This window comes from Anomaloglossus baeobatrachus, chromosome 1 (genome assembly GCF_048569485.1).
Source record: "Anomaloglossus baeobatrachus isolate aAnoBae1 chromosome 1, aAnoBae1.hap1, whole genome shotgun sequence".
NCBI lineage: Eukaryota > Metazoa > Chordata > Amphibia > Anura > Aromobatidae > Anomaloglossus > Anomaloglossus baeobatrachus.
This window is the reverse complement of record NC_134353.1, coordinates 871,775,088-871,796,851: the sequence shown is the minus strand read 5'-3', so window position 1 is coordinate 871,796,851 and position 21,764 is coordinate 871,775,088. Positions and strand designations below refer to the sequence as shown.

Below are 21,764 nucleotides of genomic sequence, written 5' to 3'. Positions count from 1 at the left end.
AGTGACTGGCAGCTTTATTGAAGTGAATGGCTCTGTCAGGGTTCCTGCTCAAATTTTTTTTTTTTTTGCAAACACTGTGTGAACCTGTACATGTTCTGTACGAATGGTTGCTGGACTTTCCGTATAATTTTCTGGGATGGGCTGAAGGAAGCCCCTGTATGACAGTGGCCTCCAGGGCTTGAAGACACATTGGCTGTTAATAGACCACTTTTTTTCTTCTCAGTATTAAATAGATCATACTTGTCAAATGTTCTCTTTGCAAAAATATTTTCTCTTTAAAGGGAACCTGTCATCAGAAATTTAGCTATAAAGCTAAAAGTTCCCCCCTCTGCAGCTCCTGGGCTGCATTCTAGGAAGCTTCCTATAGATTTTGTGTCACCTTTTATCCCAAAATAAACACTTTATAAACTGGTACCTTTTCGTATGTAAATTTCTTAATTTTCCATGTGGGCGGGCTGTCTGATGTACGTTGCTGTTCCTCCATCATATTGACGCCGCCCCCGAACGCTGAATTTGAAAGTTCAGGACACCGCCCCTGGGTGCCCGTGGTCCAGCGCATGCGCTGTTCCACTGTAGCGGTGCCGTGCACTGTGTGCACGTGCGACCGCTGTGACGCTTTGCGCGGGCACGAGGTTATGGGCGGCGCTGTTAGTGTCATCAGTAAGTGCCGCCCATAACCTCGTGCTGAGCATGATGGGAAGGAGGGGACGTCCGGGCATCATTCCTCCAGCGCTTGCGCATAACGCTGGAGGAATAGGTGAAAGTGCGGTCACGAGGTTATGGGCGGCGCTGTTAGTGTCATCAGTAAGTGCCGCCCATAACCTCGTGACCTCGTGCTGAGCATGATGGGAAGGAGGGGACGTCCGGGCATCATTCCTCCAGCGCTTGCGCATAACGCTGGAGTAATAGGGGAAAGTGCGGTCACGAGGTTATGGGCGGCACTTACTGATGACACTAACAGCGCCGCCCATAACCTCGTGCCCGCGCAAAGCGTCACAGCGGTCGCACGTGCACACAGTGCACGGCACCGCTACAGTGGAACAGCGCATGCGCTGGACCACGGGCACCCAGGGGCGGTGTCCTGAACTTTCAAATTCAGCGTTCGGGGGCGGCGTCAATATGATGGAGGAACAGCAACGTACATCAGGCAGCCCGCCCACATGGAAAATTAAGAAATTTACATACGAAAAGGTACCAGTTTATAAAGTGTTTATTTTGGGATAAAAGGTGACACAAAATCTATAGGAAGCTTCCTAGAATGCAGCCCAGGAGCTGCAGAGGGGGGAACTTTTAGCTTTATAGCTAAATTTCTGGTGACCGGTTCCCTTTAAAGGGAATCTGGCAGCAGGTTTTTGCTACCTCATCTAAGAGCAGCATGATGTAGGCAAATAGGTCCTGAATCCAACAATGTATCACTTAGATTACTGGGTGCAGCCGTTCTGATACAATCAGAATTTTTAGATTTAGTCATGTAGCAGAGCTGTCCCAACCTCAGCAGGCTCTCAATAGAGATTGTACATTGACAGAGAGGTATCAATCAGATGAGGGGGCGTGCCGTACAACAACAGATTTGACTTTGAAAAGGCAAACATCCCTGAATTCTCTGTGTTAACCCTTGCAGCATGCTGTCTTCAGCTTACATAGCAAAAACCCGCTGGCAGATTACCTTTCATCCCTTGCCTCTACTTGTTATATATGTATGGTGTTTTCAGCAGCTGTGATATATCTATGGTATAGTGATTGCACAGGTTCAAGCCTCTGCACTATCAGTAGTGGTGTCACATTCATCGTATACTTTACTTTAATGGCTGGGATCAGAGCTGGCTGTAATCCTAGCCAGCCAACCCCTTAGATGCTGTAGTCAGTAGCAGTATCTAACACGGAAGGAGAGGGCCTTCTGCCTACTCATCATCAGCTCCTTTACAGTTGGTCTCATGGTGCTGTTGAGTTTCACTAGCAATCAGGGGTTTAATAAAGGCCCCTTCCTTGACTTTTGCCATCTTTGATACCCAGCTTTTTTTTTAACCGAATTTCAGTAGAAGTATTTATCCAGTCTCTTGCATTTTTTTCCAGGCCATGAAAACAAAAAGTGGCAATAGTAGTCAAGGAGCCAGAGGCAAAGCTGTACTGGGTGCTGAGGTAGCAGTCGATCTGGGGTCCTGAAGCCTTGAAGAACCCTTAAAGGTTCCTATAGGCCATTTGAGGGGACCAATTCTATGAAAGACCCATGAAAGATCGGGACCTTTTTGAAGATTTTGCATTTGGGTTTTCATACCTCTACTTACATAACTGACAAAGCCTGTCCAATAAATTTTATTGGGTCATCAACATTGTTCCAGATCTATGTTTAAGAAGCATGCCGCCATAGTAATATAGGAAGTATAAGTTCTTGGTTTGTGCGTGGCTGGAGTCAAAGGAGTATTTGCTATGTTTTATGGTGGTCTCCCCGAGATCAGTGATTGTTTTGTCTTGTTGGTCTACTAGGCATTGCTCCCACCTGGCCAAAATCCTACTCCACACTGATGAGGGGCAATACCCCGAAACAGCTGTCTGTGGATGGATACCTGGCCTTGGTATTTCCCTTGTCATATCTTTAAACTTGTCAAAAAGTTGGATATTGACTAAAAGGGCCACTTAATATGGTGGTTATGGTGGTCTCCTAAAAAGAGCCACCCCTTGGCTGGGTCCTTCCCGGAGGGATATCTGGCTGGTTTCTGTGTTGAGACTCCTAACAGAGGCTTCACGGACTTTTTTGATTTGCATATTTTCCAGGGGGCAATGTACCTAGGATTTCACTGTCTTGAGCGCACTAGCTGGCTGCCGGCAGTGTTTTCTCTATCTGGTCTCCTCGAGATCAGTTATTGTTTTGTCTTGATTGTCATACTATGGCACACATCCCTGGCCTTTATGGCTACAGGATTGGATGACTTTGGTTCTCCTAATTTTCAATTTTTAAGTTAAAATGTATTATTTTACTATAGTGAGTACTAATTTCTGGAGGGTTTAGGAAAAAACACTGTTATTGCTCGCATCTACTGTTCACTTTATTAAATCAATCAGTTCTCTGACTCTATTAAGGACCATGCTAGCTCTGAGATCTTTTTTTTTTTTTTTTAAATCAGGTTCATTTTTATTTAACATCAAAATTATACAACACATAAAATAATTCCCTCCATAGAAATATCACAGAAAGGGAAAAAACCTTTAGTCAATAAGAAAAACCACACAAATAACATAATAAACAATGCACCCGCAGTCCACGTCTCATTTCAATATGGGTCTCAAAGTGCATATTATTTCCCAATATATTCTCCATAGTATAGCTTACCCAGCATCATTATGACATTATATATATATACACATATACATACACGCACGCACGCACGCACACACATATACATGCACACACATATACATGCACACACATATACATGCACACACCTTCCAGCAGTACGCATATCACCCTATTTGAGGAAATTTGTTAACCGGTCAGAAGGAGAAGGACCTGGTCGCTCGCACTGTCCTGCAGTAACGCCGAGGAGGGAAGGCCTGGGGTATCCAACCATGCCCCCCAGATCTTATAGAACTTTTTCAATGCATTTCTTTTAAGGTATACTCCTCTCTCCAGTCGAAGTATAGCGTTTACTCTTTCCCTAAAATCCCCGATGACCGGAGGCGCTGGGTCCAACCAGTGGTAGGCCAACAGTTTCCTAGCCTGGTACAAGAGACGTGTAATACCGACCATTACCGGCGAACTCAAGTCCACCCCCCCTTCCAGTAGACCCAGGATACATATAATAGGTCTTGGCTGTAGACGGATATTGAAAACTTGTCTAACCAAATCTAGTACTGCCCTCCAGTAATCTTCAATGTTCCCACAGGACCACATCATATGCATCAGATTCGCACCTTCCTGTCCGCACCTAGGACACAGATCATCCATCCTAACTCCCATCTTATGCAATAGACTAGGTGTCCTATATACTCTATGTAACAGGAATAGCTGTGACAGTCGTTGGCCTTCAGATACAGCAAGGCTTGGAGTCTGAGACAGGACCTCACCCCACTGTTCCTCTGTCATAGGGCCTAGGTCCCTCTCCCACTTCTCTCTAGCCTGCAAAGGGAATTTGTCGAGGTGTCTAGATAACATCACTGTATACAACCTAGAAATAATACCATAGGAGCGATCAGATGTCAACAATTCAGTAAGAGTGTGATTCCGCTCTATCCTAATGTCCATACGACGTGTCTGTGTCTCATAGGCATGACGGAGCTGCAGGTATTGGTAAAAGGAACTGTGCGGTATCCCAAACTCAGCTTGAAGCTGGTCAAATCTTTTAAGTATATTATTCTGAAGAATCTGAGACACCTGATGCACCCCCCTGCTCACCCACATTCTCCAACCCGGGAGTCTCTGCAGCTCCGCCAGTCCACGATTATGCCATAAGGGCCAGTACTCAGTCATTCCTGATATTCCCAGCAACTGCTTCCCTCTATCCCACACCTTGTACATCAATGATAATGTTGGATATAATGTTCCTCCTCTGGGTGAGTATCCTGCATCCAAAAAAGCCACTGGGTGTCCCCATTCTGCAAGGCCCCTCACCAATTTGCCCCCCAGCGTCATATGCCTCATCCTTTCCCCACCCCCTGAAGTGCTGCATCTGTGCCGCAACATAATAAACCCACGGGTTGGGGACTGCCAGACCCCCATCCTCCTTCCCTCTCTGCAGGGTCTCAAGGCGGATTCTAGCCTGCTGCTTTTGCCACAAGAGTTCCCGAAACAAAGTGTTGATTTTACGGAAAAATTTCCAGTGGATCCATATTGGGGCGTTGTGGAGAAGATACAGAAGTTTGGGCATCAGTACCATTTTTAGTAGATTAGCACGGCCAATAAGGGACAGTGGGAGTCGACACCAGGCATCTATCTTGTTCCTAAACTGAGCCAACACTGGTTCCAGATTTTGAGAGTAGTAATCACGCGGTCGGGCACTAACCACAATCCCCAGGTATTTAAATTTATCCACCGTCGGAATTGGCAGCCCCAGAGTACTAAAATTAGATGGGAGTGGATCTACAGGGAGCAGGGCCGATTTCTTCCAGTTTATTAGGAGTCCCGAGCGCCTACCAAATTCTATAATAATATTTATTGCTGGGCCCACCGATGTCCCCACCTCCCTGAGATACAGCAACAAATCGTCCGCATAGAGGAAAACCTTATGCTCCAGACCGCCTATCTCAAACCCCTTTACGCCAGCGGATGCACGAAGCATAGCCGCCAATGGCTCAATTGCCGCTGCAAATAGTAATGGAGAGAGAGGACAGCCCTGTCTCGTGCCCCTGGCCAAATTAAAAGACGAGGAGGTACAACGATTAACTCGAATCCTGGCCCGCGGAGAGGCATATAACAATTTGACCCAGCCAATAAATCTGGAGCCAAGACCCAATTTCTCCAAAACTACCCATAGGAAATTCCATTCAATACTGTCAAAGGCTTTGGCTGCATCTAATGACAGGACTGCCCTCTCCTTGTTTCTCCCCTCAGAACTTAGCTGTATCCCCAGGAATAAACGTCGCAAATTAATGGAAGTAGATTTATTGGAGATGAATCCAGTCTGATCCTCGTGGATCACTGACGTGATCACCCGGGACAATCTGTTAGCTAGAATTTTAGCGATTAATTTAATATCTAATGTAAGCAGCGAGATTGGGCGATAGGAGTCAGGCGCGGTCGGATCATTCCCGGGTTTTAAAATCAGAACAATAATAGCCTCCCTCATGGATGCAGGGAGGGATCCCTTCTCCTCAGCATCTCTGAACACATCCAAGAGTCTTGGCAGCAGCAGATGGGTATATAATTTGTAGAATTCACCCGGGAGTCCGTCCGCACCTGGGGCCTTTTCATTTTGGATTTGACCGAGCGCCTCCTCCAGCTCCTCCAGGTCTATATCTCTATTCAGGGATTCTCTCTCACTATCTGACAGACTGGGGAGAGTGATCTCCTCCACAAAGTCCCGCAGTTCCTCATCCCCATAATGCGATTTAGAGGAGTATAATTGGGTGTAATACTGTTGCATGACCTCCACAATCCTCCCGCTGTCCCTCACCTCCTCTCCAGTGTCAAGTTTCAATTTGGTGATATAGGTCAATCCCTCCTGCGCCCTAGCAATTGTAGCCAAGAGATGTCCCACACTCTCCCCCTCCGTAAAGTACCGCTGCTTAAGGAAAAAGCGTTTGTTAGTGGCCAAGGAAGTCATATGGTCTCTCAGAGCTCTCTGTGCCTTCTCTAAGTCCCGCTTGGCATCATCTGTAGGGTTAGATATAAGAAGTCGTTCTGCATCACCTAAAGTGTCCGTCAGATACTTAGTGCGCTCTCTTGTTTTCGCCTTTCGGGTGCAAATTTCCCTAATATATGTCCCACGAACATACGCCTTCATTGCGTCCCACACTATTTGTTTAGATGCCGTACCGTCATTTGTCACAAAATATTCCCGTATAGTGTCAGTCAGAGTGCCCCCTATCAGTTGTATCCAAAAAGGGTTGAGCCGCCAAGGTATCCCCGCCAGCCGGTCTGGGTCCCCAAGCCTTAGACGGACCTGTAGTGGGGAGTGGTCAGACACCCCCCTGGCCAGGTACGTGACTGAAGCTACACAAGGCAGCAGCTGAGCATTTCCAATGGCCAGGTCAATCCGGGACAGTGAATGATGAGAACTAGAATAGCATGAGTACTGCCGAACCTGCGGGTTTCTAATACGCCAAATATCTACATATCCCACCTCCTCCATCAGTCTGGCAAGGGATGTAGCTGCCGCCCCCACTGAGATATTCCCTGTATGTAACTTATCCCAATACGGGTGCAAGTAATTATTATAGTCTCCTACTAATAGGGTGGGGACCTCAGGGAGGGAAGCAACAAAATTGAGGATACGTTTCAATGGTTCCCCTGTGTATGGCGGCGGAATATAAATTGCAACTAGAACACAGCGCACATTATGAAGGACACAGTAAAGACATACAAATCTACCCTCCTGATCCACAGAAGCTTTAAGACACTCAAACGGCACTGTCCTGTGTATCAGGACACTCACCCCCCTGGAATGTGTGGTATATACAGAGTGATACTCATGGGCTATCCATTTTTTGTGGAGCAAGTGGAGCCGCTCCTTCACCAAGTGCGTTTCTGATAAGAATATTATGTCTGGCTTAAGCTGCTGTAGAAACAGAAAAACTGCACATCTTTTAGTGGCTTCACCCAATCCTCGCACATTCCAGGCCACTATATTAACCTCCTTCGCCATAAGGGTGAGTGCAAATATGTAACAGCAGGGGGCAGCAAGCGGGGACCTCCGGACCCATCTGCAGCAGTTCCCATAGATGAGCATAGACCAAACAGGTGCATAAAACAAAAAGGTCAAACAACATAAAAACATACACAGTAAACCAGGACATTCCTCTCAAACAGAGGGAAGTGGGGCTAAACATAACCGTAAGAGCACATAACGGTTTAAATTCCTGAACAGTCATCAACTGCATAGTAACCTATCTGGGTGGCTCCTGCCAACCGTCCATAAGTGTTCCAGCTGGGAAACATAGCACGTTCACCTCAGCAAGTCCAACAGCAAGGAATCCGCAATAATCCTCAGCGGTGATTTCTGCGCAGTCCTTTTTCATTGGTATCGAGCCATGCGGCTGCATCCTTTGGAGTGTCAAAAAACGTTGTCCCACCATCCGCCACCACTCGCAGCCTGGTAGGGTATAGCATTGAGTAAGAGATCTGCAGCTGCCTCAGGCGTTTTTTGACATCAATAAATTGCGCTCTCCTCTGCTGGATTTCAGTGGAAAAATCCGGGTACAGTGAGACCTTATGGCCGTCAATAGCCAGATCCTTAATCTCCCGGGCTCTGCGGAGCGCAGTGTCCCTGTCCCTGAAGTGCAGTAGCTTGAGGAGGATAGGACGAGGGGGTGCCCCTGGTGGTGGGGGTCTAGTGGGGACCCTATGTGCCCGCTCAATAGTGAAGAAAGGAGAAAACAGATCCATACCCAAAGTCTTGGGGAGCCACATTTCAAAAAAAGCTACTAGATTATTGCCTTCTGCCTTTTCTGGGACCCCGACCAGACGGAGATTGCTTCTGCGGGATCTGTTTTCTAGATCGTCCACCTTAGCCCTAAGCAATGAGATATTGTGGATTGCTCTGCCAAGGTCCCGAGTCAGAGGGGGAAGCTTATCCTCTGTGGCACTGACCCAGTCTTCCAGGGCCCCCACCCGTACATTGACCCCCTGCAACTCGTGCCTGATAGATGAAATGTCCATTTTAATTCCTCCCATCTGTATGTTCAAAGTGGCTAGCATATTGTTGCAGGTGTTTACTGCTGCAAGCACATCACTGAGGGTGGGCTCTGCTCTCCCAGGATCTGTGTTTTCATCTGCAGCTCTAAGGTTGACCCCCTTCTCCACATTACTGGCAGCAGCCAACATACTCACAGCTCCCTGCTGCTCTTCCTCCTCCATCAGTTCTTGTCCTGGGATCTCCTCCACGCTGAGGTCACACTGCTTAACAGCTCCATGTATCTCAGGCTGATCTCGTGCAAACTTGCTGAGGCGAGCTATTGCATCAGACGCCCTGCCCCCACATGAAGCCCCAGCGTCCATGAGTGTGGCCTGTGTCCCGCGCTTCTTATCAGCCCGAGTTCTGGTCATATCACTCAGGTCTTTGAAGCCCCCTCAGTCTAGGAGAGGTCACCACTCCAGGAAAGCAGTAAAACAAACTTTAACCCCAGCTGGACAGGATTATACAGGAGTTTTTTGCAGGAGCTCTCTCTACACAGGTCTTCCTCACATGCTGCTCAGGCCACGCCCCCCCGCTAGCTCTGAGATCTAGCCATAATGTAATCTACCTTGTAATGTCCTCTGCCTCCTGACTTCCCTGTGGTCTGGTTAATCATAGGCTGTATCAGAGAAGCTCCAGCGGGCTGCCATAGGTTGCCCATCATCGATATGGAATTGATAAACCTCATGGCTTCAACGTTCAGATGAAGAACATTTAACCTACTAAACATTTCTCCACTTGCCAGAAGGAGCTGCAAAAAAACCCTGGAACAAGTAATTTTCCACTCACGTCTGTGTCTTAATGGCGTCTTTAACCCGCGCACTAATTTTCTATCGTCAATCTTCATCTTCAGTCAAATAACTTGCAATCTTACAATCCCCGCACTCGAGGATCCAGCTGTATATCGAACACCACTGCAATTACACACACAAGCTTAAGTTTACTAATCATTACTTCTTGACTTCATCTTCTCTAAGAAAACCATTTGGGGGGCATTAAGTAACGTGCTGCTGGGAGTCTGGCTCCGTACGCAGCCGTCGCGCCATTCTTGTGCTCTGTTAGCAGGAGGCACTGTTCGTTCTGTGTAGGCAGACGTCAAGGCCGGTAACAAAGCGTTTAATTAGGGCAAATGTGAAAATGACTAGTTTTTAATGAGTTTACTATCGGAAAAGCAGTAATAGATAAGAACAGTGGAAGCTGCAGCTTTGAGCAGTTTTTCCGAATCGACCAAGGCCATAAATGTATCTGTAGCTCCAAACCAAGTATTGTTATTAATGCCAGCGCCGCTAAATCAGATGTGACAATCAGCTGTTGCTGGGAAATCGCCATCCTATGACTTAGATCGCGTGGGGACAGTGTAAATTAGATTGATTACTTGTGGGTTGTGGGATTTGTCAATCTACATTAGAAATGTCGTGGAGTAATTAACTGTATCAATGTGATCATATCCTGCTATTGATTTCAGTTATTGCCTCCTTCACATTGGTCTGTAATGTAGAACTTGTATGAACCTTATTGGATCCGACTTCACAAGGTTTGATGTCCACAATGTATACTCCTTACAAAATACTGTACATTGTACGAAGTGGATGGCGTAATATATACAATGGTTTCTGACATGTAAAACTCTTGAAGGGGCCTTACCACCCTCCCCACCATCAGCCACAGATAGTCATGACGATTATCTGATTGGCCTGAAAGTTTAGGAATTTATGACTCGGGTGATGGTAGAGCTACAGCCAAAGGATGCATAGAAAAGACATTTATTTGTTCTTTTGGAGGGAAAACTTCTAAAACCGTTTTTAAGCGCTACATTAATGCTAGAAAAATTTAAAGCATATTGCCGGTGGAGCGCTGAACCCAGCGCACCGTTTAGCTTAACTTGGAGATCGCTGGTAGCGCGACAAATGAGTACTGGCCAGTAAAATCATTATAGATGCGTTGTGTTTGGTATCTATGTAAATGTAAAATCGAGATATAAAATATGACGCTAATATCTTTCACCTGTGTGGCCCAGGGGCAAAGATATGTGAAAAGCTAGAATTAAAGAACTTTGTGACAATCGTGGCACAGCCCACAAGAGACCGTAAAATGAGGTCACAGAGAGGGGGTTACCTGAGGGCGTAAGAGCGATTAGCTCATTGCTGGGGGGAGTCCGTATTGGAAGACATCAGTAAGGGGTGATGCTGGCCGTCTTTCTACCATCTTCTTCTCTTGTAGACCTTCCCTCCCTAAATTCGAACGTCACATCTATGGCACGAGTTTAGTAAGTTTCACGGTTATACCTTTTATTTTATGTAACTGTCTATACTGTATTTGTATTGTTCCCTTTAGTAAATTCTTGTATATTTTTTAAACACTGCCTATTTTCGGATTAAATATATAAAATTTAATAGTTCGTTTCCTTCTGTTCTATATACAAACCCAAACCCGTCCGAAAAGTCTTCTGCTATCTGAAACGGGTCCCCTGCTACCTGTAGAAAGTTGGGTGGTGGCAGCGTAATTATTATTGCATAGAATTATTGGGGTGCTATCATTAAGGGTACCGAGGTATATATATATTCCATTAGCGGGAATCGGTGATATATACCCTTCTTGTGAGACTTCCAATATTTGGCATTATTAGCTCAGCAGCCTCCTTTTATTCATTGTCTTGCAGTACCAAAAGTGGCCTGCTGATAAGAGGAGCACTAGAGAGAAGCCGTTTTTGTGACAAATTAGTGAACAGCTGCGGGATATCTCAGTGACTCCCCCGGCTGTTTGTGACAGTTTCACACACAAAAAACATAAGGTGGGGAGAACCAATCCAGTGTCTGAAAACCTTCTTCTTTGTTGAAAAATGAAAAACTGTACAGGTTCAGCACTGAGTCTCTGTCTTTGCTCCTCGTATATGTTATCAGTTCTGATGTTACGTCTGCAGCACTGATGTCATGTCGATGTCATCTCTGCAGTGCTGCAGTCAATGAGGGAGCTCAGCAGCTGTGTAGCTCTTGCCATCAACTCAGCCAGAGCCACTGAGCTTAGTGATTGGTTGCAGCACTGTCTACATAACATAATTACTGCAGAAAATAATAGACACCAGGAGCAGCGGTGAAGACTAAGTGCTGGTGTCACGCTGCCGGGTATGATAGGTGTGGCACATGTGTTCAGATCTACAGGAAACCTGACGCACGACAAAATAAAACAAACAATACAACATGTATAGGGGATCACTGGAGACACAATAACAACGGTGGGCCTTAGCTTTAGTGAGAGGGTAGATTGACACCTCCTATCCTGACCTGTAGCTGTCCCTACTCTCCTAGCCAGTCCCTATACAACCTCCTCAACTGTTGCCGAGCGAGACCCTGAGAAACACTATAGATGCCCTGGCTAGTGTGTTGGCAGGTGGGAGACACTAGCCCCACCTCTGCACTAATATAACATAAGGAAAGGTAAGACAAACGGGAAAACAGCAACAAAAAAGGATAAAGTCTGGCTTCTGGAACATTCTTCACAGGACCTTCCACCAAGGCTGCCAGAATATAATGAATTTGTATCTCCAGCAAGGACTGCTGGGAAAACACTACAACTTATAGCTGGAGGGCCATGGCTACAAAGCAGCTACAACTGAAATGCTCTGTTCAGAGCTGCTGGCAACAAAACTGACATTAATTCCGTAGGTCACAAAGGAAATGAAACTACATTTAAACATAGAGCCCAAAATGGTAATGAATTACTTTAGTCCTGAGCCTGTCACTAGTCTTCAAGAATACAGAGACAACTGTGACAGCTGGACCTGGGAGGGTGACAGTACTTCTTTTATATTTTTTTAAAATAGCACCTGGAGATTGTTTTCTTCTGAAACTAGAAAACTACTTAACAATGGGGATCAACCATTTTTCTTAGGGTACAAATAGCTGACCCTGCTGCAGCCCTAAGAAGAAAAGGACTGGAGGGCCCCTAGTAACCCAGAACTATCCTTTTCCCTTTTTGATTGGCGCCTGACCCTGATTTTACAATAATCATACGTCTATCGTGGAAATGACATTTGATTCCTTGCCTCATATTAGGCTGCAGTGTGTGTCCAGCGCTTTTTAACTTTTTGTTATTTGTGGTGGCTAGATAGCTTATTAGAAGGATTTTAGGCAGATTTTCTCTCTTGTTCACTTTGTATTACTGATAAAATGGATTTAACACAAAATTCCCTCCTTTGCAAATATCTGATTACCTACCATATCCTATTAGTATTGTGGAGGACAGTATGTGTACTATGTTGATTCCTACCATAAAATACGGTAAGTTTAAGTACCGTATTTTTCTGACTATAAGATATACTTTTTTAGCAGGATAATGTCTTGCTAAAATGTATGTGCATCCTATAGTCTGCAGTTAGTAAGGTCAGCAGTGCAAAACTTCCCTGACTGTCCTTAAATCATAGGGTAGATAAGTCCTGCGCTGTCTCCTATCGCTGAGATAACAAGCAGCTGCATAGTTAATGCTGAGCAGGAGAGACTGATCTGAACTCGCTATCAGCTTAAGGAACTCTGGTATCCACATAAGTGTTGATAGAATTGATCTTTGGTGCACAGGCTGAAGAAAAATAGACCGGTCCCCTGCAGATAAGTTGATTAAAGCGGGCTTTACACGCTGCAACATCGCTAGAGATGTCGCGAACGATAGCACCCGCCCATGTCGGTGGCGCATCACGGGGTGATCGCTGCCGTAGCGAACAATATCGCTACGGCAGCGTCACACACAATTACCTGTCCACTTATGTCGCTGTGGCCGCCGAACAATCTCTCCTTTAAGGGGGAGGTTCATTTGGCGTCACAGCGGCCGCCCAATAGAAGCGGAGGGGCGGAGATGAGCGGCCGGAATATCCTGCCCACCTCCTTCATTCCTCATTGCCGGCGGCCTCAGGTACGATGTTGTTCCTCTTTCCTGCGGTGTCACACATAGCAATGTGTGCTGCCGCAGGAACGACAAACAACCAAAAATGAACGGCGTGTAAACGACGAACGATTTGACACCTTTTTGCGATCGTTACTGATCGCAAAAAGGTGTCACACACAACGACATCTCTAGCAAGGCTGGATGTGCGTCACCAACACCGTGACCCCGACGATATCTCGTTAGCGATATCGTTGTGTGTAAATGGGCCTTTACATTTAGGAGAAGATACTCAATTTCCCAGACAAAAGGCAGTCTACTGCATTTCCACGTGTTGCTCTGTCTGCGTCATAAAGGATACATACCGTATTGTGCGGATTATAACATGCATTGGACCATTAGATGCACCTAGGTTTTAGAGGAGGAAAATAGGAAAAAATTGAAGCAAAAAATGTGCTTATGATGCACTGTTAAGAAGGGTAATGTCTCACAATTCTGTAGTAATGTCCCCCATGCTGGGCACCTTCCAGGTATATGATTTATATATGTCCCCCATCCTGGTGTATATGTCCTCTATCCTGGTATATATATTCCCTATCCTGGGCCCATCATGGTATATATGGCCCTCAACCTGGTATATAAGACCCCATCCTGGTATTAAAGGCCTTCACCCTGGGCCATTCCTGGTATATATGATGCCCATACTAGGATATATGATCCCCATCCTGGTATATATGTCTCTAATCCTGGTATATTTGCAAGAAGCCGTCAACTGGGTAATCTCGTGTGCCCGCTATTAAAGAGAATGATTATTCATTGCTTCTCACGCCCTTCATTGCCGAGAGGAGGGTGGAATTATGGGCGTGGTGAGCAGTGAATGTTCATTTTGTTTATTAGTGGGTACACTGTTAGCACCAGCGCCAGCTCCTGCCTCCTGTGACCCTGCTTTTCACTCCATTGCTGCCTCCTCACAGCCACAGCCAGGTAGATCCAGACTATAAAATGCACCACCCCCCCACACTTTATTCCAAAATTTGTAGGAAAAAAAAGTGCATTTTATATTCTTCAAAACACGGTATGTGCTGCCGTCTTTGTTTGCCCAACTTTATGCATGAAGGTCATGAAGGGGTCGGGACAGCATAATATAAAATCTACAATAGGCGTCCTTTATGGTGTGGAAATTACAATAAATTCTGCTGAAGTTAAAGCCGGCAAAATCGCGTTTAAGGAGTGTAAATGTTGTAAATTAAAGACATTACACATATAAACCACCAGGCACTTAGTTGATTCCACAATGAATATAGCAAAGTTCGTAAAGAGCACATGTCCAAGATGACCAAAGTACACCGTATTGAGACTTCATTATGTCACTGTAGGGGACAGTATATAATCCCTTTTATTTATTTTTTTCGTTCAACCCTACAAATTAACTTCTACCACTTTGGAATAAATCATTACCCCCTCTTTTACCCTAGAGCACCAGTAAAGTGCACAACCGTAGGCCACCAACATTGGTGACTTATCCCCTCCACATCTTTACATCACCAGGGTAGTTTTAAAACTAATATTTTTTTTGTTCTATTTTCTGATGTCCAAACCAGGGTGCACCTTATAGTCAGGTGCACCATATAGTCCGAAAAATACAGTCATTCAGAAGACTAGATGGTAAATCAATATAGTCATGCAGAGGAATGAAGGCATCAGTGTTACCAGGGAATCAATACTCACATACGGTAAGTCATTATTGGGAGTTTTCCTCCTCTATTGTCTGTATAATTTAGGTACAGACTGGCTCTGCCATATATCTTCAATGGTGCTGTTATATATAGTGCAAGTAAGGGTCTGTATTGCCATAAAAAAAATATTGATGAAGTGTGGACTGATTTTTGCGGACGAGAAGAACACTAATGTGTGAATGGGGAATTATATTACACATTTTAGAGGCAATCAAGGCGATGCTATAAATACAGTCTATATGCAGAGCTCTGGTCATCTGCCATTATTAATTTATCCTTTACTTCTCGGCGTTTTCTCCCCTCTAAAAATGAATGCATCTTTTCTCACAGAGAACTTGTGCAAGAAGGAGCCATAATATCATTATTTTATTTTTCCATTGCCCAAATATTTTCCAGCGATTTGGAGAAATTGTCATCATTTGCATTGGCCTCTGTTACCATTGGGGCTCCTATTTTAAATTCCAAACTAACTCATAAATTATGATGCGTTTTTGTGTCTTTTTGGAAAGTGGGAAAAAGGCAGAGCATCTGCAAAAACCCATGCAAAAAAATAAGGGGGAGACCATAATTCCATGCTGATGTTACTGGAGTCAGTCCCAGGAAGGGATAGTTTTTCCTTGTACCCTGCCACATAGATGTAAGTGAGCAAAATGCATCCGTTTCATTGGGGTTGACCATCCATCTACTGTGTATGGGGGTGTACTAATTCTCCCCTGACAGTCTAGAATGAAGAGTCAACCTTCCTGATCCCTTGTTCCTACAGTAGAAAATTCAGTGCCAAAATAGTGGGGCAGCAGCTTATTCTTACCATGGAAAATGCTTGTATTCTCGGGTAAATATGTGTTTGGCGGGGATATGGTGAAGTAGATTAGGAGTGAATGTGCATGGGCACCTTATCACTTTAAAATGAGAAACATGTCAGTGCTGCCTACTATTTATCAATCTGCTCTTGTCACGATTGTGGCATGGCCTGATCTGATCTCAGGGCGTTCTGGGATCAGAAGGTCACACCGTATTCCGGATTGCAGATCCGCTTCAGTGCCTCCTCACCATTCATCTTTAGTTGGAGCATATTTAATTCCATCCAGCACTGAAGGGGTTAAGGTTCATTTCTGTCCTGCAGTGTTCTAACAGATAGTTGTAACCTCAGCTGCATCCACTCCCTTCTGCTATAAATATCCGCTCCTTATTCCTCTCTCTGTCGGCTATAGCTCACACCTATGCTGGCTATGTTAAAGAAACTCGTCGCTTCTTAGCTGTGTGTGTTGTTTCTATTGCAGCTGCTAAGTTCTTTACTGAAGAAACCTTGGAGTGCTTTTGTTGGGTCTTTCCCAACCCATTTGTGTTAAGGACCTCACGTTCTCCTATTGTAATAGCGAGACTACGGTTCGCTGGACCTCTCCAGCCAGGGTGAGTTTAGGGTCATCAAAGGATTAGGCATGTGATTAGGGCAGAGGGGAAGGACCAGTCTGGGGACGTTAGGGAGTGAAGGATTCATCCTCAGGTGAATGCTAGGAGGTGACCTCGATCTCCCCCCTCTAGCGCAAGGGCCTACTGTTGTATTCCTGGTGTACAGCGTGTATTGTGTTGCTCACTAGTGGTTTTTCTCTCCGCTGGCGTGACATTACCCTGGTGTACCCGCTGTGTCACGCCCATGACCAGGCATGACAACTGCAGTCACAATATGACATATCTGTTCCTTCTGCTCTTTAACATAATATCTGCTGATTAGACGGCATTTTCATTGTGACTGGCTTTTGTGGCTTAAACAATGGACTAGGAGAACTTGTCAGAAATGGATCCACCATTAATGTGCATGCAGTGGAAATGTGTTTCTTCTCTTTGCCCTATATAACATTAATCATGGCTGAGGAGTTGGTGAAGGCTTAATCGTTCTTTAGTTTTCCGATATTGGCATCGATATTAGCAGACGTACTGCCGTCTAGGCTTAGGAACTCAGTCTTTGCTGTTTAGGGTTTCTTATGTATAGGCGGTTAATTAAATGAATTTGTCATAAAGCGTTTACCTTGTAATTAAATCCCATTACAGGAGCTCACATTGAGCGAGAGAAAGACTTAGAAGGGTTTCATGTCTTCCCTGCTGAGGTGGTTCTTTAATTAAAGTAAATTGCAATTAAATCACAAGTTAGACCTGATCATTGTTAAATATGTCAGCCAGCGTTTCTTCCTAATAATGGCTCTTGTCAATCCCTGAGTGACGTTGTGACTTGTGAAGTTTAATGAGAAGCTTGCAGTAGCTTTCGCAATGATTATTTGATATGGGATCTGCATTTATTTCCCCCTGTATTTTGATTTCCGCTCCTTCCAAGGATCAGTGGAGCAGTACAAAGAAAAGATCAAAATGTATGTTCTTCTGATGCAGACCGCTGGCGTTATTTGGAAGCCAGGCATCTTTTACTGTTCAGGTTTATTAGATTTTTTTTCCAGAACACCAAATGTGCAGAGGAAATGTGCTGTGACAAGGCAACCGGTTATATTGTGAATGACAGGTATGTACCACGAAAGTGGTGTGATCCTGGGAGTTCTTTCTGGTACTTGTAGTGGCACAGACATTTTCTATAGTTTTAAATGGGCCAGGATTACGGATGGCTAAGAGATGGGTGGGACTGGCCATCCACATACCCCTGCCTATGGGTGTGTCTGACACAAGTCTTAATTAGCTTGTTTGGCACATGGAGTGAGGGTGTGGAGCAGTGTAGGAGATGCACTGCATGAGGAACAGTTTCTGAGGGAAGAGAGGCTATTTACCTCAGAGAGGTCTGAAACCTCTGGAAGGAACCCGTCTGAAGGAGCAGAGGGTTGGCTTCACATGTAAGTGAGTAAATGCTGAGAGAGCTTCACTCAGATCAAGGGTATCTAAACTGAGCGGGAGTACCGTGAGTTCAACGAACTTGAAATCCGTCTGTATTTGTGATTTTGTTTGGAGAAACGGTTTATGGTGTTTTTTTAATAAACCGTTTGGATTTTTAAGACTGTGTTACCTCGGAAATGCAGCCAAGTGAGTGTCCCCCATCACGTGAGCAGGCAATCGCTTACATATGGTGGAGAATGCGGGCAGCGTTTCCGGGAGCACGTGTTGGATTTCCACACCTGAGGATCAGCTGGGTCCACGAAGTTTTCAGCATACTGCTGCAGGGGTTTGCGGTGGATCGGTGGGTCCACGAACAGGGACAGCGCACTCAATCAGCTGGCGGTGACTCAGCAGGTCTGCGGGGTTCCGTGCTGCAGTCGCAAGAGACCAGCGACTGGATATTCCAGGCCCACCCGGAATTGGGGGGCCCTGCTTGGTGAGCAGTTGATACACCACAGGCTGGAGATCCTGGTTGTACGGGCAGTACAACCCGGAAAGGTTAGTGGTTCTCTAACCCCCCCCCCCCTGTCTTTGACCACCGGGTATTACCCATTGGAGCACCCCTCCTGTTCCTCTTCTCGTTGCAGCATGGAGGGGCTCCTGAAACAGCTGCTTCAGAGTCAACAGCACCAACAGCATGTGCCAGGAGGTCCAGTGACAGCAGTGGGGGCTGAAAGCCAAAAAGAGGGAATGGTCCATGCGGACGTTGCGGAGGAGCTGTACCAGTTCCTGGTGCGGGGACAGCAGGAGCTGTCAGTGCGCAGCGATGCGGCAGCCATGGACCAGTTTGAGCGTTCCCTTTGGGGGCCAGTATGGACACTGAGTGCCCAGGGAGATAAGGGCGAAAGGTGTGAACTGGGGGCTAAGGACATTGCATAGAAACCCCAAAAGGGGGTGGAGTGCCACAAAGGGGTGGTTGCCCAAAAGGGGGCGGAGTCCCACAAAGAGGTGGTTACCCAAAAGGGGCGGAGTCCCACAAAGGGGTGGTTGCCCAAAAGGGGGCGGAGTCCCACAAAGGGGTTACCCAAAAGGGGTCAGATGCCCGGAAAGGAGTAGTTACCCAACAGGGGGTGGGGTCCCAGAAAGCGGTGGTGACCCACAAGGGTGTGGAGCATTCAAAATACGAACAGGTGGACTATAGCAAGGGGCAATGGGGTTCACCTTACATATGTCTTACCTGCGGTATAGGCTATCCATCCGGTATGAGGCCACAGAAGTGCTCCGTGGACTTGAATGGGCTAAGTGTGTCTGGTCTGTTAGACCCGGGGAGCCGGTTGACCTTAGTGAGACCCATGCCCGATCTCCATTTTATGGTGGGTAGGACAATAGAAGGAAGTTGTGTGCATGGGACCACTAAAGAATATCCTCTGGCCAGGGTGATGATTCAGACGGCCGAACGTTTGGGGCGCCCTGATGTGGTTGTAGCTCCAGATCTGCTGTATCCGGTTATCATAGGACGGGACTTTGCGTTCTTTCAGGACTTATGGAAGACAGAGGCCGGGACCGACTGCATAGGAATGAGTCGGCTCCCGCCTAAAGAAGCCTCTTTTCCGTTGAGGTTAGACAGATTCCCTGTGGTATCTTGAAGTGCAATGAGGAGAAGGTAACTCCAAATAAGGACTGTCCAGAGTTAGGGGTGACCAAGGGAAATAGAGGGTCTCCCCGATTTAGTGAAGCGTCGTCTCTAAAGGGAAGTGACAGTGTGACCACTAAAATTGTAGTAGCTCCAGAAAAGGGGGCTGACACCTGATTAAGCGGAGACATTTTAGTCCAGGACACCAAAGAGAGTGACGATGATTCCAGTAAAGACACTGACTCAAGAAAGATAACAAACAAGCACAGTGAGGTACAGAAGGATGAGAAAGGTAAAACTTCCTCCCGACGCCGAAGACGTAATAAGCGCCGAGAGGTGGCACAGTGTATGCCGTCTGAGGGTGCAGAGAAGGTGAAATACCTGGATAAGGAAAACATGTTGCCAGTAGCAACTGCTACGGTGGAGCCAGACAGTGATATCCTGCAAAAGAAAGAGGAATCGGAGACTGAACTGACACATTGTAACGACAGAAATCAGCGAGCTGAAATTGCAGAAAAGGAGCCAACCAAGGAAGTACTGGTGGTGGTCCCTCTGGTCTCCAGGTGTGAAGCTGATAGTCTGTCAAGTGAGAGTAGTACAGGAAATGAAAGCCTGGAGAGTGTTGGTGGAGGGATAATCCACAACGGTCATAGTGAGCAGACTAGTGACCTACGTAGTGCTGGGGTGGATAATAGCGAATCCAGCCCCACATCTCTAAACGGAACAGAGTGCCATGCTGAAGGGTGTGACACTCTGGCAGAAGGTGATGCTACAAATTCTCAAGGGTGACACTGCAGAGACCCAAGAAGATGTTGGAGGTAATGCAGTGAAGTGCCCAGACACAGCTGGTGCTGTAAAAGTGGAAAGAGCCTCGGAAGAAGAGGTGAAGTCTGGACCCGAGGTGTCATCAGGAGCTGAAAGCCTGACTGACTCAGTGGGTAAGACCAAGTGCACAGACCAGAATGACTCAGCTAAGAGCTTGAAACCCAAAGACTCTGATGCCAGGCTGGAACCTGAGGGTGTGACTCAAAAGGTGAAGCCTTTGGTGAAGAATATGGAAGGAAGTAAGAGACCTCAGGAATCGTCTAGTGTCCTTGAAAGTAAAGGAAGCAGACCAGTCTTCGAGTGCCAGATAGACGTGCCAGAAGACTTAAGAGAATCCTGTGCCAGTGAGAAGGTGCATGAGAGATTCCAGAAGGCGGTAGGAGCCTGTAAAGTGTACTTTGCCGCAGAGACTAATCGGTTGGTGGTGTGCTCTTTTAGTGACGTCACAAAGAAGCGAGTGGCCATCCTGAGTGACATGCACCTACGGGGTCTTCGTACGAAGTGGCTTATCACTGCAAAGAAGGATGAAGACACCAGACGCTTGGAGCAGATGAAGCAGCTGATCGCTGGGTTTCAAGAACTGGTGGTTGTGAAGAAAACATTAATTGGGCTTGCAATAAGAGCGCTAAGAAATAATATTGAGCAAGCCAGGAAGGTTCCAGGTGTTACAGATGTGCAATTAGAAAAAGACAGTGGAACATTTCTAATCTATGGGAAAACTGCAGAAGCGGTCAGGACAGCTCGAAGGTTGCTGGAGTTTGTGGAAGAGATCATACAAGTGCCCAGAGAGCTGGTCATGAGGCTTATTGGACGACATGGAAGAGCCATTCAGGAGATGGTTGATAAAACCGGTGTGACGAGAGTAAGAATTGATATTCATAATGAAGCCAAGATGCCCTGTGAAGTTGGTATGGTCCCATGTGCCATTGTGGGAACAAAGGAGTGTGTTGAAGATATACAAGCCCTCCTAGAATACCGCCTGGGATACTTGGAAGAATTAAAATAATTGAATCTAGAAGGACAGAAGATTGCAGAACAACTTCATCAAGTTGGCAGGAGGTGGCGACCACTTTCAGGCCGGGGCCCAGAGAAGCAGTGTTGTCCAGCTGATGAATGTGTTGCCTCAGATGGCAGTGGAAGCCGGTTCTTTAGTAAACACAGCCAAGGTCATAGAAGACCCACCTATCCTTTGGGCTATAGCACAGACTCTGCAGGGTCCACACCCTCTAAGATGAAATCGGAAAGAGGATGGAGGGAGTGATGTGTCCACTGCCAAAGATGGTGATAGGAAAAGGTATCAACGGAGAGGTGACCCAAAATGCATGGAAAGAAGATGCCATGATAGATCTGCAAAAAGAGAGTGCGCAGGGTCTGGTTTTTGCAGGTCTTCTGTTAGCTCAGTGCTGAGGTACCCCAACAGTAGCCACTCTGGTGGACTGGATAGCTCAGGGTCAGACCGGACGGTAGTTTCGACTGACAGTGGGTCTCACTACCGTACTAACCATTGGAGGCGGTCTAACCGAGGGGCATCTCTCAGAGGCAGGTTGACTGAACAGGGTT

The 21,764-nt window shown here is 46.2% G+C and overlaps 1 protein-coding gene and 1 pseudogene across 1 annotated transcript in view; both read left to right on the top strand.

Moving 5' to 3' along the window:
- IPO11 (importin 11) overlaps window positions 1–21,764 on the top strand; it is a 643,145-nt gene that overhangs the window by 498,668 nt on the left and 122,713 nt on the right. The gene's annotated exons all lie outside the window — the stretch shown is intronic.
- LOC142303513 (RNA-binding protein fxr1 pseudogene) lies at window positions 20,434–21,465 on the top strand (annotated as a pseudogene).